The 14,904-nt window shown below is 38.4% G+C and overlaps 1 protein-coding gene across 5 annotated transcripts in view; it reads right to left on the bottom strand.

Moving 5' to 3' along the window:
• LOC123750413 (calcineurin subunit B type 2) overlaps positions 1 to 14,904 on the bottom strand; it is a 96,822-nt gene that overhangs the window by 33,307 nt on the left and 48,611 nt on the right. The gene's annotated exons all lie outside the window — the stretch shown is intronic.

The raw sequence follows: 14,904 nt of genomic DNA, 5'->3' as shown, positions 1-14,904 counted from the left end.
CCCTATTATCTTAGCATCATCAGCAAACATGTTCATATAATTCTATATTCCATCTGGTAGATCGTTTATGTAGACAATGAACATCACCGGTGCAAGAACTGAACTCTGTGGTACTCCACTTGTGACATTCCTCCAATCCGATACATTGCCTCTGATTACGGCCCTCATTTTTCTATTGGTTAGGAAATTTTTCAGCCATGTTAGAAGCTTACCTGTCACCCCTCCAATATGTTCCAGTTTCCAGAACAACCTCTTATGTGGAACTCTGTCAAAAGCCTCTTTTAGGTCCAGATAGATGCAGTCAACCCAACCATCTCTTTCCTGTGAAATCTCTGTGGCTCGATCATAGAAACTGAGTAAATTCGATACACAGGATCTTCCAGATCGAAAACCATACTGTCTATCTGATATTATATCGTTTTTCTCCAGATGTTCTACCCATTTACTTTTAATTATTTTTTTCCAATATTTTACTTTTAATTATATTTTCCAATATTTTGACTATTACACTAGTCAATGATACAGGTCTATAATTGACGGGGGGGGGGGGGGGGGGGGGGTCTTCCCTGCTGCCACTTTTGTAGATTGGAACTACAGTATGTTAGCCTTTTTCCACACATCAGCTATAACTCCTGTATACAGGAATGCCTGAAAAATCAGTTGAAGTAGAATCCTGAGCTCAGGTGCACATTCTCTCAGAACCCATGGTGAAATTCCATCTGGACCAACTGCTTTGTTCTTACTTAGCTCCTTGAGCATTTTTTCCACTTCGTCTCTAGATACCTCTATGTGCTCTATGTTGTTTCCTGGAATTCTTATTGTCTGGTTCCCTGAAGATTTCATTTTGTACAAACACACTTTGGAACTTTTCGTTTAGTGTTTCACACATTTCCTTTTCATTTTCCGTGAATCTATTTCCCATTTTCAACCTCTGAATATTATCTTTTACCTGCAATTTGTTGTTTATGAAATTATAGAATAGACCTGGTTCTGTTTTACATTTTCCCGCAATCCCTTTTTCAAAATTTCTTTCCGTCTCTCTCCTCACTGCCGTGTAGTTGTTTCTCACATCTTTGAATCGCTGGTATGTTTGGGGGTTTAGCCTCTTCCTATACCGATTCCATTTTTGTGTCTTTTGGTCTCTTGCCCTCTCGCAATTTCTGTCGAACCAATCCCGTTTCTTAGTTCTGCATCTCTGCTTTGGTATAAATTTTTTGTGCCTTTATCATATATTTCACAAAACTTGACATACATCTCATTTACTTCAAGTCCTAAAGCAAGTCTTTCCAGTCAAATTCCTTAAAGAAATGTCTGAGTTCCCCATAATGACCTCTCCTGAAATCAGGCTTTTCAACTGCTTCAACCTCATTTTCTTCCAGATTATAATGCATTGCATACTTTATTCCCCAAAAAACATGGTCACTTTTACCCAAGAGAGGGAGGTACTAAATGTCAAATATCTCTTCCTCTTTCCTGGTAAATATCAAATCCAGCATGAAGGGAACATCCCCTTCCCTCATCCTCGTACCTTGTTTAACACGTTGAAACATGAATGTTTCCAGGATTAGGTTCATGAATCTACAAGTCCAAAAATCCTCTGTTCTAGCTTCATATGCCTCACAGTCTATGTATTTCAAGTTGAAGTCGCCAACTATCAACAGTCATGATCTATTGTTATCCGCTCTCACTATAATCTCTCTCATTATTGTTATAAAACCCTCTCGTTTATTATCCAGCTCCTCCTCTGACCATGTGTTTCATGGCGGTGGACTATATTCAGTTATGATCGTTAGTTTATCATCCTGATTGCAGATCTCTAGTGCTATTATGTCAACTTCTTGTGGATTGGCAATCATTAATTCATTTACCTTTAGGTGTTCTTTCACCAGCACAGCAATACCACCGCCTTCCCTAATTTTTCTGTCCCGTCTCCAGACTGTGTGGTCCCTTGGGAATATGACCTCATTTAAAATATCTTCAAGTTTTGTCTCCATGAGTGCAACAATGTCTGATGTCTGCAGCTGAATCACATCACTTAACTCCAGTATCTTTGATATCACTCCATGTTGGTGTATGCAATTTTCAGGAACATGTTCCCCTTCTTATTCTTCACTCCCCCTCTCTCTAGTGATTTTGTTGGTTTGCCTTTTTGTACCATTTTACTGGCCTGCCTACCCCTATCACTTTGTAGAAAAAACAAAAAAAAATTATTTCTTCTTCATTCCTGCTCTCATTTAGACATTTTGCCTCTAAGAAGTTCAGTTTTAGCTTCTCTGTCTTTTGAAAGATCTCGTCTTAACGACCATATTTTCCCTTCCTCAACACTTTGTAATTTTCTAGCATTCCTTAATACTTCTTCCATCTGTTTGGCACTGTTTAGGGCGAGCCTCAAAGGTCATCTTTTCCTTTTACGTACTTTCCAATCCTCCTGTAGTCGCAGACATTCTCTATGGTAGTAAGACCTTCCACGAGGCCAACAATTTTATCTACTACTATCGCTTCTTCTACCGTTCTTTCTGACCTAGATGTTATCTCTGATCAACTGTGTTTTGCACCAACTTCAGGTTAGATGCCAGTTCCTTTCTCACTTCCAGCCTAATGTTTGTTTTATCCCAGTTGCTGCAGTGTTTGACTTCCTTTACTGCTGCTTCTGTTGTAGCCAAGACCAATAAAAAAAATATTTGGTTATTTTTTATATGAAATATTTTCCATAGTAAGGAATCTGTATCTATAAATAAAAAGAATACCAAAATACCGGTAAATATATGCAGTGAAGATCTTATGTTGGTCTAGGTAAGTGCTACAGTTATGATGATGCTTTTTATGACATAAGTGCTCTCTAGAGTGGAATACTGTTGCACACTAGCAGCCCCATTCAAGGGTGCAGATATTGCCAACCTGGAGAGCATGCAAAGATCCTTTACCACTAGAATCCACTCAATAAAACATTAAATTATTGGGGGCCCCCCTAAAAAAAATTTATATGTATTTCCTAGAACACAGGTAGGAGAGAGATACATAATAATTTACAATTGGAAAATATTAGAAATCTGCACACAGAAATAACATCACATGAGACCAGAAGGCATGGCAGGAATGTGCAAAATAGCTCCACTGAAGAGCAGAGGTGCAATAGGCACGCTGAGAGTGCAGTTGATCAACATCAAGGGCACAAGACTTTTCAATCCTTTACCCACACGTACAAGGCATAACTGGCCGGGCTCTTGCAGTGTTCAAAAGGGAACTCGACACGTACCTTCAAAGAATACCTGATCAACCAGGCTGTTATGCTGCTCGCAGTCATGTGTCAGTCTGCAAGGAGCAGCATCAAACATCCTGGTTGATCAGACCAACAACCAGATCTGGTCAGAGACCAGGCCGCCAGAACACTGATCCCCAGACTCTTCAATGGACAGTAAGAATAACATGGGTACATCAGACAAGGGTAACAGGAACTTCCTTACTACAAATAAGAAGACAGAGTTATTAGGGAAACATAGATGTGGCTGGCAATGACACTTTTACCAAAGTGTCATTGGTATATGGTATTAAAAGCAAATGAAACCAATCATAATATGTGAATACAATGAAGAGAAGTAAGAGAAAGAAGTGACAGACACACTGAAACCCAAGTACAAGAATTTGGAGAATGCTGTTTATCAATGATGTACACAGCAATGTGACCTGGGCCTGATTATTTGTGGTGAATAGCAACAGTTTGTAGCCAAGTGCATTAGCCATGGGCATAAAGAACATTACGATCATTTCAGGATGACTGCAGAAGTTGACAGACGGCACAACAGTACTCATAGTAAATGCAAAAGGCAGGATAAACCTGCTCTAAATCCCTGCTGATCTGGGTTTTATAGTTCATTTTCTACCTCACTTCTGGAGTGGGGGCTAAAACTTGCAGACTTAAGTGCCTCTGGAATCTTAAGTGGCTATAATGGTGAGTATTGTAGAAGTGGGATTGTTGTGTTTGGCGGTGGTTGTAGTGATTGTGAGAGTGGGTGTTAGGGATGGTTATGACAAGTGGGGTGTGTGGATGACATACAGGGTGTGCCTATGTATGATCAGGCTATGCAGTATCTAAGCTTTTCCTCCATATTATACAAAATACTGGTGCTACTGATACTTTACATTGTTTTATGAATAATGAGGTTTAGGAACAAATCCACAAGGGCTGTGATGAGGATTCGAACCTACGTCCGAGAACATCCCATGCACTCGAGCTATGTCAATAGGCTGTTCTACCTCTTCGCCCTTACTTCAAGTGTAAGGGCTTACTTCAAATGAAGTAAGGGTGAAGAGGTAGAACGGCCTATTGACATAGCTCGAGTGCATGGGGGAGTTGTGTAAAATCCAAGTTCGTCTCTGAGAGGCTGCAGGATCCAAGTAAGTTCAGTAGAACTTATAGTTTCAACTCTTTTGATTATGTCGTAGCTCAGTCGATTAAAGCAGCGTCTGAGATGCTCTCGGACATAGGTTCGAATCCTCGTCATGTCCCTTGTGGATTTGTTCATTTGATGCATCACGCTATTGTGATTTCTGTGTGTAATGAGGTTTAGGAGTCACGATTAAGGGGTGAATACAAAGGCATGTTGTTGGTGTCTTTTTTACAGTCTACTATGTTTGGGTTACCATCAGTTATATTGTCCGAGTTATGGGTAGCATTCATGAAGCTGTCAAGATTCCCAACTTGTGTGTTATTTACTGGGGTGGTAAACATAGCTTCATACTGCTCTTTATTGTGTGTTAATATATTTGTAAGACTTCAATGAGTTTGAAATTTGAGTAATGTAGTGCCTGAGATGAGATCCCCAATTATTTCTTCAATGTTTGTGATAATTAAATCTAGTATACAGTATATATATATAGTAATTTGTATGTTATATCTGGCTGGAAAGTTTAGATAGGGCTCCATGTCAAACTTCATGCCAATCCAGGGTATGCAATGGTTTCGAAACCAATTTGTCCAAAATTAGTAGCTATAGTGATGTGGGGGTTTGTTGGGGGTGTCGTTACAGAATGAAAGCTATGCTTATAGTTTTCCCTCTTTTCAATCTTTTGTCATATAACACTTTGAAACTACAGATGTTTAGGCATCCACCACTTAATTTAAAATTATTCCAACCTTTTCCAACTATACTTGCAAAAAAAGAAGATTCATATATTTCTTCAGCGTGTTTTTTCCTTAGCTCGAATCTATGGCCTCTTGGTCTTGCAGTAACAGGTTTGAGAAATTCCTCCTTGTCCATTTCGTAAAGTATTATTACTATTTTGTACACAATCATATCACCTCCTTTCCTCCTGTCTTCCAGCCTTGGCATATTTAATGCCTCCAACCTCTCTCCTCACAGCTCAGGTTCTTAAGTTTTTGAAACTATTTAGCACCATGTTTTTGTACTCCTACAATTGTGTGTGTGTTTCTCTTGAGATATGGCCACAAAACCACTCATGCATATTCCAATTTTGGTCTCAAATGCTCCAAATACTTTCTTTAATACAGCATTTCTCCATTCACAACAGAACAAAAGTTCTGAAATTTAGTGTAGCATAGCTTCCTTCCACAGCATCCTTTATGTGGTCGTCTGGCGACAGCTTACTATCCACAACCACACCTCTTTCCTAGTCAGAGGTTTCTAGTACAGTATCTTTTCATATAATTAGTGGGTTAAGTGTGGCCTGTTCTTCCCCTATGTCACATTCCATTACATGACATTTATTGACATTGAATTTCATCTGCCACGTGTTGCTCCATTTCCTCATCTTGTCTAGGACACTTTGAAGAGCAAGATAATCATCTAAGTTCTTGACTCTCCCTAGCAATTTTTTATCGTTTGCAAACACAATTATGTAACTCCGAATCCTCTGGCAGAACTCCGATATAGATAATGAATATTACTGGTGCAAGAACTGAACCTTGAGGGACTCTGCTAATGACATTTCTCCAAGTCAGATACGTTGCCTCTGATCACTGTTCTCATTTGTCTGTTAAAACATTTTTAATCTAGTTTAGTAATCTGCCTATCACTCCTCCAAAATACAGTATTCTAACTTCGATACAAGTCTCTTGTGTGGAACTGCAGCTAAAAACTGTACATCAATAAAATTATCAAACATATGACACTATCTGGAGACAAAACCTTGTAGTATATCAATGCCCAGAGAAGGGGGGAGGAAAAAAAAACTATATCAAGCTGTGTACATCTATAGTAGCAAATTACTAATGAGATACTATGCATTAATAAAAATACCGTGACTAAAATATTTCAAGTTATTTCCAACAGTAAAAGTTCATTCAAATATATCCTGATTCTTTTGTCACATCAGAGATAAAAAATAAAAATGATTGCAAAATAGTAAAATTATATTTGTGCTACTTTAGCACAAAGTGCGATTCTTAAATTTTCTCTTTAATGTACAGTAATTGGCATAAGATCAAAATGTAATAAGAGCTAACCAAATGTTTGTCAACAAGCCATTATGACTCATTAGTAAACACAACTTCATTACAAAGCTGAACACTGATAACTTTACCATGTCTTTCAAAAACATTTGTAGACATGCTTCAAAATTAAAGAACCGAAATTAGATCAATCAGAAATACGACAGTAGGATCATACATACACATAGATGATGGCAGATAAGATCGTCGCGTTCAACTCGGGTTTAGCGTATTGATGTTTGTTCACCAAGAGCTGCTGGTGGTGTGCAAGTGCCACACTGCCTCACTGCACTACAAGGGCTTCTTGCCCTTGCAGAGTAACATGACCTAAATATCAATGTTGTTCTTTACTCCAAAAGATTATTATACTAGATAACCTAAGTCACACCGTTAAGCTGGTCTACCAATTACGGGCTACTTTAAGCATACCACAGGATTATTATCCCTTCAGAGGTAATTGTGTTTATGTATGAACTGAGATTAGGAAATTCTTAAGTAGGTCAAATGCTGATATTCCGGAGCTGGTATGCAGCTGTATATTCCACTGTTGGAAGCATATAATTAATCAAATGATCAATGCTTACCAAGAGAGAGGGTTGTATTTTACAGTTTGTGGTGTAGTTTGCTCTCCCTCTGCCCTCCTCTTCACCTTCCTCATGTCACCATAAATGCTCAGAGTAATTTCATCTTCAGTCATCATACCTTAACTTGGGTCATTAGCACTTTCAGGCTGATTGCTGCTGCTCCTATACAACTTGTTCACTAAAACAAAATTGCCAGGTTTGCATTAAATAATGTCAGTAAAAACAATCCTTCAGATAAGTGTCATCACCTTGAATCATACGAGGGTAGAAACACGTGGCTGCCTCACAGGTTTGGGTTCAGCTAATTTAGCAAGAAAATACTTACAGTACTTGTTATCAGTAATGGTTTGTTGCAATATTTAATACAAAATTTTATAAATATTATGCTATTTAAGATAATGATGGATTTGTGTATGGAATTTGTAAAATTAGCCTGCCACACATCATTAAGTAGCAGTTAAACTTCATAATTTGGATTTTGTCCAAATGAAGAGGAGGTCGACCTTTACCATGATTTTGGCCATGATACCCAGATACCTACTGTAGTGAGGTCTTAATCTGTGTATGGTCATCGTACGTCTATAAGGAAAATGGACTATTTTTATGTAATTCTTCAAGAGAACAAAACTTCCTTTAGTTTGAGATGTGAATGTACATTTTAGAGCCAATACAAAACTTTAATGTGAAATATACGTGTTCAGTATATTTACAGTGATAAGAATCCCACATATACGTGAAATTGTTAACCATAGTACACATTCAGGTATTAAAAACCGAGATCCATAAATGAACATTAACTAGTATTGTACCCCACATAACTGTAGTTACAGATTTATACACTGTATTGACTACAAAATTATGCAATTTGTAGTCAATACAAAATTAAGCATAATTAAAGTTTTACATTTTTTAATACCATACATAGAAAAAGTCATTCTAGTCCTAGTCTGTATTTTTTTTTTTTTTTTGAGTTCGAACAAAATGTAACACTATGGATATTAAAATGTTTCATTTATTGGCACTGAAAGAGTTAACAATCAGCTTCATATCTTGATACGGCAAAGTATGAAGAATTAAACTTTTGCAAAACTACAGTTTCTTGTGCAGACAGTTCTTAAATGTACAGAGGCTATTTAGCCGTCTCGACTAAAATAGCTTGCCCTATACGGGTATAAGACCCTATATTAGGATTTGGAAATAATATTTACTACTTGTATTTATATATTACTTGTGGCTTCAGAATCAAGCTGTTAGCTCTTGGACCCCGCCTTTCTAACCATCGGTTGCCTAATATATTGACTCCCGGCCTATTTTCCTCTGTCATATTTACTACTGTACATCTATTTCTCTATTACACAGACACACACTCAAACAATTCCCAGGATGCAGCCTGTAGCAGCTGTCTAACTCTAGGTACCTATATATTGCTAGGTGAACAGAGGCAGCACACAAAAAACTGTATTTGTTTCTGCATTGATCAGGAATCAAACCTGGGCTGTTTGTGTATACATTCTAGTTTGATGCAGGGCAGCCAGTTTCCTATTAAAATACCATCTGAAGATAAATTCACCCCAATGTGACAAAATTAATTCCCATCATTGCCACTAGTTACCTACACTGCTCAATAACAATACAGGACTCAACGATATATATTCATTTCAGTTTTGAAGTTCGCTTAACCCTTAAAGTGCGCATCACGTCATATGACGTGCTGGACGTTGTTCCAGTCAACTGCGCATCATGTCATATGATGTGTTAGAGTACTACGCAAGATTTAAACAGCCCACGGATACACGGGGTTCACCACACCATCAGGGCTCTTGTAAACAGACGCCATTTTAAAAAAAAATCGTGGGCCAAACTCCCGGGTGTTATTGGCCTCAGTATTGAGTGAGCAACCAAGCCTGACACACACAGCATGAGCTAACAGCACTGCTGTTCAGCTTGTGACCACAGCATCGCCTAAAAATGCCAAATTATCCTTGTTCATGCTATTATGTAGCGATGATATTATTACAGAAGACCCCTGACTGTGATAAAACTGACCAGGGTTCTGATAATAGCAGGATTGTGGTGATATTTAGCGCTGTGCGCCATGGAGGGAGGAGTAATGCTGTGGGAGGGAGGGTGGTGGCGATGTCTTTTGACTGTGTGGCCACCTTTTATTGACTGCACTCAGCATACCAGCTTAGTGGTTCGCTATGGTGAACACAAATGTAGATACTTATATATAACGTGTGTATAGAGGGTATAAACAGCAAGAGAAGGTTTGGAGCCGCCATTTTGGTGAGGGCGGTGGCGTCGTCTGCACGACGCCACCGTGCAGATGACGGTGTTGTTTACTGGTTACCACGATGGTCTTTGGGCACCATACCAGTTTATTTGTACAAGTATGGTGAATAAAACAGGTAGATATTTATATATAATGTGTGTATATAGCGTAATAACACCACACAGTATTGTTGGAGGAGAAATATTAGTGCGTCTGGCCTTGAGGGCGGCCGCCGATCAGCTGACTGTGTGAGTAGCCACATCTTTGTGCCTCTACTCACCATACAAGCTTAGATGTACAGTTATGGTGAACAAAACATGTAGATACTTATATATAACGTCTGTATATAGTGAATTATAGCAAAAACATTATTGTGGGAGGAGAATGTGGGTGAGTCAGATGACTGGAGGGAGGGCAGGAGTGGCTGGCTGGTAAACGGCGGTCACTCCTCGTTACTTTTTGACTCATAATAGCTACTTAGTGGTTCGTTATAGTGAACAAAACATGCAGATACTTATATATAACCTGTGCTTATAATGTAATAACCAACAAAGTATTTGTTCACTGATTGATGAACATAATTGAATCAACAATATGCACACCATATTTTTGAGTACAGCAATGATTCACTCATTTTATTATATAAATATATCAAACTACACACTATTGAATAATATTACAGCAAAAAAAGTATGAAAAATCAATCGGAGACATTGAAATAATTTGGTAATTATCTCTTTGTGGCAACTCCGGCCTGACAGCTTGCGAGCAACAGACCGCCTGGGATGCACGCCGAGTCAGCGCCTATAATTTGCCAGACTTCCCAGCCCTATAGCGGGCAATATATGCCACTTACGATTTTTTTATTATTTTTCCCATGATCAGTGAACACAAATTAACAGGTTAGGAAGAAAATATAATTTTGTTTTTTTCAAAATGACATGCGCCTGAGGGGATGACAGGATATTAAACCCCGAGCATGTTAAGGGTTAATGAATATTGCATTCTTAAGTTTCCGATCAGGAACACGGCACAAAAATAAATATATAAATAAAAAATTTGCACTGAATGTAATAAAGCATCTTTCTGGAGGGGGTCCTTGGTGACCTGGAAAGCTCCTCCAATTCAATCCATGTTCGGTCCTTGTGAGTCATTACAAGCATACTGGGAATCCGAGGCAAAAATCTGGTCCCCATTAAAAAAGGCACAAAGAGCAAGGAGGATCCAAGATAGCCTTAACCCCCCCCCCCCCCCAAAAAAAAATAGAAAAGCCACCAGAAAGGTGGGCAAACTAAAACATACAACCAGCAAGGTAAACAGAGCATAGAAAATTGAGACAATGAAGCTCCTACGAAGCAGTTCACTATTCAGTTCCACCTGAACACCAACAGGGGACTGCATCTTCCATCTCGAATTTTCCAGCATTGAACCTTGGCCTGGAAGCCAGAAAGATAGAAAACTGAAGCCCATGAACAGGGAAGGGAAGATTTCGAGGAGCTGCCAAAAGCTCACCAGAAAAGGGCATTTTAGTACATTCAATGCTGGTTTTCTGGGAGGTCTCCTATTCTTGGCTTGTTGGTGCTATGTCACTACGGAGAAAAAAAAAAGGGGTGGGGGGGAAGGGGGTTACTCACTAAAGGCAGAATAGATTTGTAAAAACTAACCCTCCTACCCCCAGAAATGGAGGGAGTTAATGACAATTAAACAAGTCACACAAGCCCAGCACAGATCAACAATGTTCACCAAGTAATGAGCAGCCAGCACTCATCTGAACCGCTTAAACTTGAGCCCAAATATCTTCCCCAAGACTTTTAAAAAAAAATGCATAGCTGCAATTGTGCAACCTTCATAGACCAAGAATAGACCACAGGCTGATAAACTTGGTGACACTGTGGACAAACCGTTATAAACTAGCCTGGAACCATGGACTCCAGAATCAGAAACAAAGCATCCCCCCTTGTGCACCACTAGTGGTGTGGCAATAACAGCAAACACACACATCTGGACTTAACAAATGATGTGTCCCTAGCCAAACCAACTAAGCATTAATCGCCAAAGGACTCCTCTAGAAACCAATCTCATTCCTAGTTAGAAAGGAAGGAGAGGGCTGTAAGGAAATAAAACCATACAAGGACCAAAATAACAAAACCCCACCTCCAGAGGTTTTAACCTTCACATGTGAGGGGCATGAATCTCCACACCCCAACAACCAGAGGCAAGCGCCAACAAAGTTTAGCCTTGACGAAACAATCTCGGACTTAAGAAAACCAAGAGGATGAGAGAGAAAACCGATACCTTGTCCAAAAATATAAGCCAAAAATGGCTTAGAAGCATGAGCAGGCCAGAGGTGAAAAAAATAACAAAAGCTGGACTCTCAGACAGCCACCCAAACCTACAAGGAAGGCAACCTTGGCTGGGCAGGGGCAATACCCACAAACACCTAGAAATGATCACTCTAGACACATTCAGTTCATGGTGAACAGTTCAGCACAGTTCACGTAGGAAGGGAGGCATAAACACACACGCATCGTGAAGCAAACACTAAAATACAGAAATACATGAGCAAATGCACAAATTATTTATCCACACACTGCAGGACAAAAACAATGTCCAGGATGGTCAACACTTATCTGAAAAAAATTAACTATGAGCAGTGGGATGGGCAAAGGAGCGTAAACCACAACATCATAGATGTAAACTAGTCAAAATGTCAAAGGTTCAAGGGTAGGGTATTGAGGCAACCGTCCTCTTACAAATTACGTTGCTTTTCGCTCGTATGCACTACGGCTAAATATCAATGTAATTCAAAATGGAAATTTATTTTTCAATTAAATATTTTTTTTTCCAAAACTGCAAGTTAAGGGTCTTCTGGTAGGTTAGGAGGGCAGGATATTATCTTAAAAGTTTCAAAAATGTCATGAAAACCATTACTTGAAAGTTTCCTCTCCCAACCTAACAGCCTATGCCAGACGACCCAAAACAGAAAACGGGACAGTACATCACTTTCGTGAGCAGATTTAATTTAGAATTACGTAGATTTTTAGCCCAAGTGCACATACGAGTGAAAAGCAACGTAAATTTTATGAGTACGGGTTGATTGAGGGGAAGAGTGCGCAGTCCCCTGGGCTGCATATCCTGATGGTATTTAGGTGGAACTAACAAATCAAGTGTTTCACAAGCAGGTAGTTTGTCCAATTTAAGGGTTCAAGACCTCATTTTCTATGCTTTGTTTTATCTCAAGTGATTGTATGTTTTGGTTCACCCACCTCTCTGGTGCCTTTTCTTGGTTAGGTTGATTGATGATCCCCTAGTCCTTGCACCTCTTTTAGAGGGGGCCAAGTCTCCAGAAGGTTTACAATGACTCTCAAAGACCTGCCATGGATTGAATTGGGTGACGTGTTCCAGATAGCAAGCACCGAGCAGCCGCCAATAGAAGCCCTCCCAGAAAATGTTACTCTAATATTAATAAATGACAAACATCACAAGGTAAATCCCTCGATACAAGTGGTAAAAGTGTTGTCAACATTATAGCTCCTATTACCAACTGGAAAAGGGTAGGCTCAAGAGAAAAAGTCTTGTTCAACTAATAAAAAACTGCAAAAATGACACGGTGGCCAATAAAATGAAATATCCAATAATGTTCAGTACAGGAATTTTTTTCTGTACATATTAGAAATTTTATCATCTCTCAGAACTATAATACAATATACAGTACAGTATAACTATTAAACTAATGTCAAATTAAACACTATTTTTTTTAGACTTTAATTTAATTTTCTTCATACTGTATATGAATTCAAGATATCATGCATTTTGTCATCCAAAATCTATGCTTAAGGTCACCTATTCTACAATGAATCTTTAGTGGTATATCTTCAGGAAATTATATTTTTACAGGTAGGTTATGTACAGCTAAGCATTTGACAGACGAGTGATAAAGGGTTGTAATTTAAGAGGCACTGTACAATTCATTCAATGAAGCCAAAGAGTCGGTCATCATCAATTGCACTTCAATTCACCGTGTACCGTTCAGTGGCAAGAGATGACCCGTGTTCTGTACAAAGAATCGGACTTTGACTAAACATCTTTAGCGACCCCCCTATGAAAATTACTGGACATTTAACTATACACACAAGTCATGAAAGCTAAGATAATTTTGTAAGATTACGTATTCACTGTCCTTTAATAACCATGCTAACTTTTTAGAGTGTAGACTAACATGCCTTCAATTGAGAGGTGTATTTATCAAGATTAACAATCAGCACTTAATAAAAGTTTAACAAGGCTAGGGAATGAATGCATCAAGAAATTAAAAATGGCCTCACGTTCCAAAGATGACAGTCAGATTAGAAATGTAATTAAAAAACAAACAAAAAATTGTCCCACTTGAAACAAAAGTTTCTTCACTGTTGCAAGAATATACCGATAAAAATATAACATACATTAATCTTCAATTAATACCGAATCAAACCCATTTTAAGATGCACAAAGAAATCACATTAACGTGACGTATCAATAAGAATATCGGCAGGAGCCACGAGGAGTCGAACCTGCACACTGGGGTTAGGGTGTAAGCTTGGGAGTACCTGTGTGCAGGTTCCAATCCTCCTCATAGCTCCTACTGACTCTCATTTTAAGATTAATCAATTTGAAACATGTTAATTTAAAACAAATTAAACATAAGCAATTATTAAAGCTGTTCAGGGTTAAAATACTAAACTTAAAAATAGTTAAATAGTGCAAGAAAAATGTTTCTTTATCAATCTAAATGTCAAGACCCTTGTGTGAGGCCAAGAAGAGAAAAAATCTTCCAGATGAGGAGTAGATGATAACCAGATACTGTATATGTAACTATATGCTGTTGTTGACAGTCTCTATAGTTTAAGAAGCAGAAACAGTATTTGGTCGCAACTTGATTATTGCACTGCCAAGGGAAGTTGAGATTCCACCCTGCCATACTAAATGAATAACCAATTGTTACCCTTTTACCATTTTTTACTACACTGGCAATACAAACATCAAGCAGTGACGAGAGAAATATAATAGAATCTTTCAACACACACACACATACATATATACACACACACACACATACATATACAGTACAGTATATACACACACATTTGCGCACACAAACACACTATCAGATGTGAGATATATTGTTCCCTTCAAATGAAACAAGATAAAATGTAAGTCTTAATGAAAAAATCAGACCTATTAATTTTATTGTTAATAACTACGCACTGTCACAAAGTAGAGAAAATACATGTCTGGCAAAGACTGACACAGCAAAAAGTAGTGAATAAACTTGATTAAATTCAAGGGCAAGACTGGTTGCAAGGTTAATGTTAGAGCTTCAATAAGACTTACTCTCGGAGAAAAAGTCACGGCCTCTTTGAAACACTGATTAAGACAAAACAAGAAACCACTTTTTATGAAAAGGCTGGTTAATGTTAAACACACCAATTGAAAAAAAATCTCTTTGAAAAGGTAACATAATATATTACCTGCTTTAGTTAACAATTATGAATAACATTACCAACCATTTCATATTCTGCTACACCCACGTGCCACCACTCTACAACACTTAAGAATCAAAC

The sequence above is a fragment of the Procambarus clarkii genome, chromosome 4 (assembly GCF_040958095.1).
Source record: "Procambarus clarkii isolate CNS0578487 chromosome 4, FALCON_Pclarkii_2.0, whole genome shotgun sequence".
Taxonomy (NCBI): Eukaryota; Metazoa; Arthropoda; class Malacostraca; order Decapoda; family Cambaridae; genus Procambarus; species Procambarus clarkii.
The sequence above is the reverse complement of the archived record's forward strand: the minus strand, read 5'-3'. Positions and strand labels throughout refer to the sequence as shown.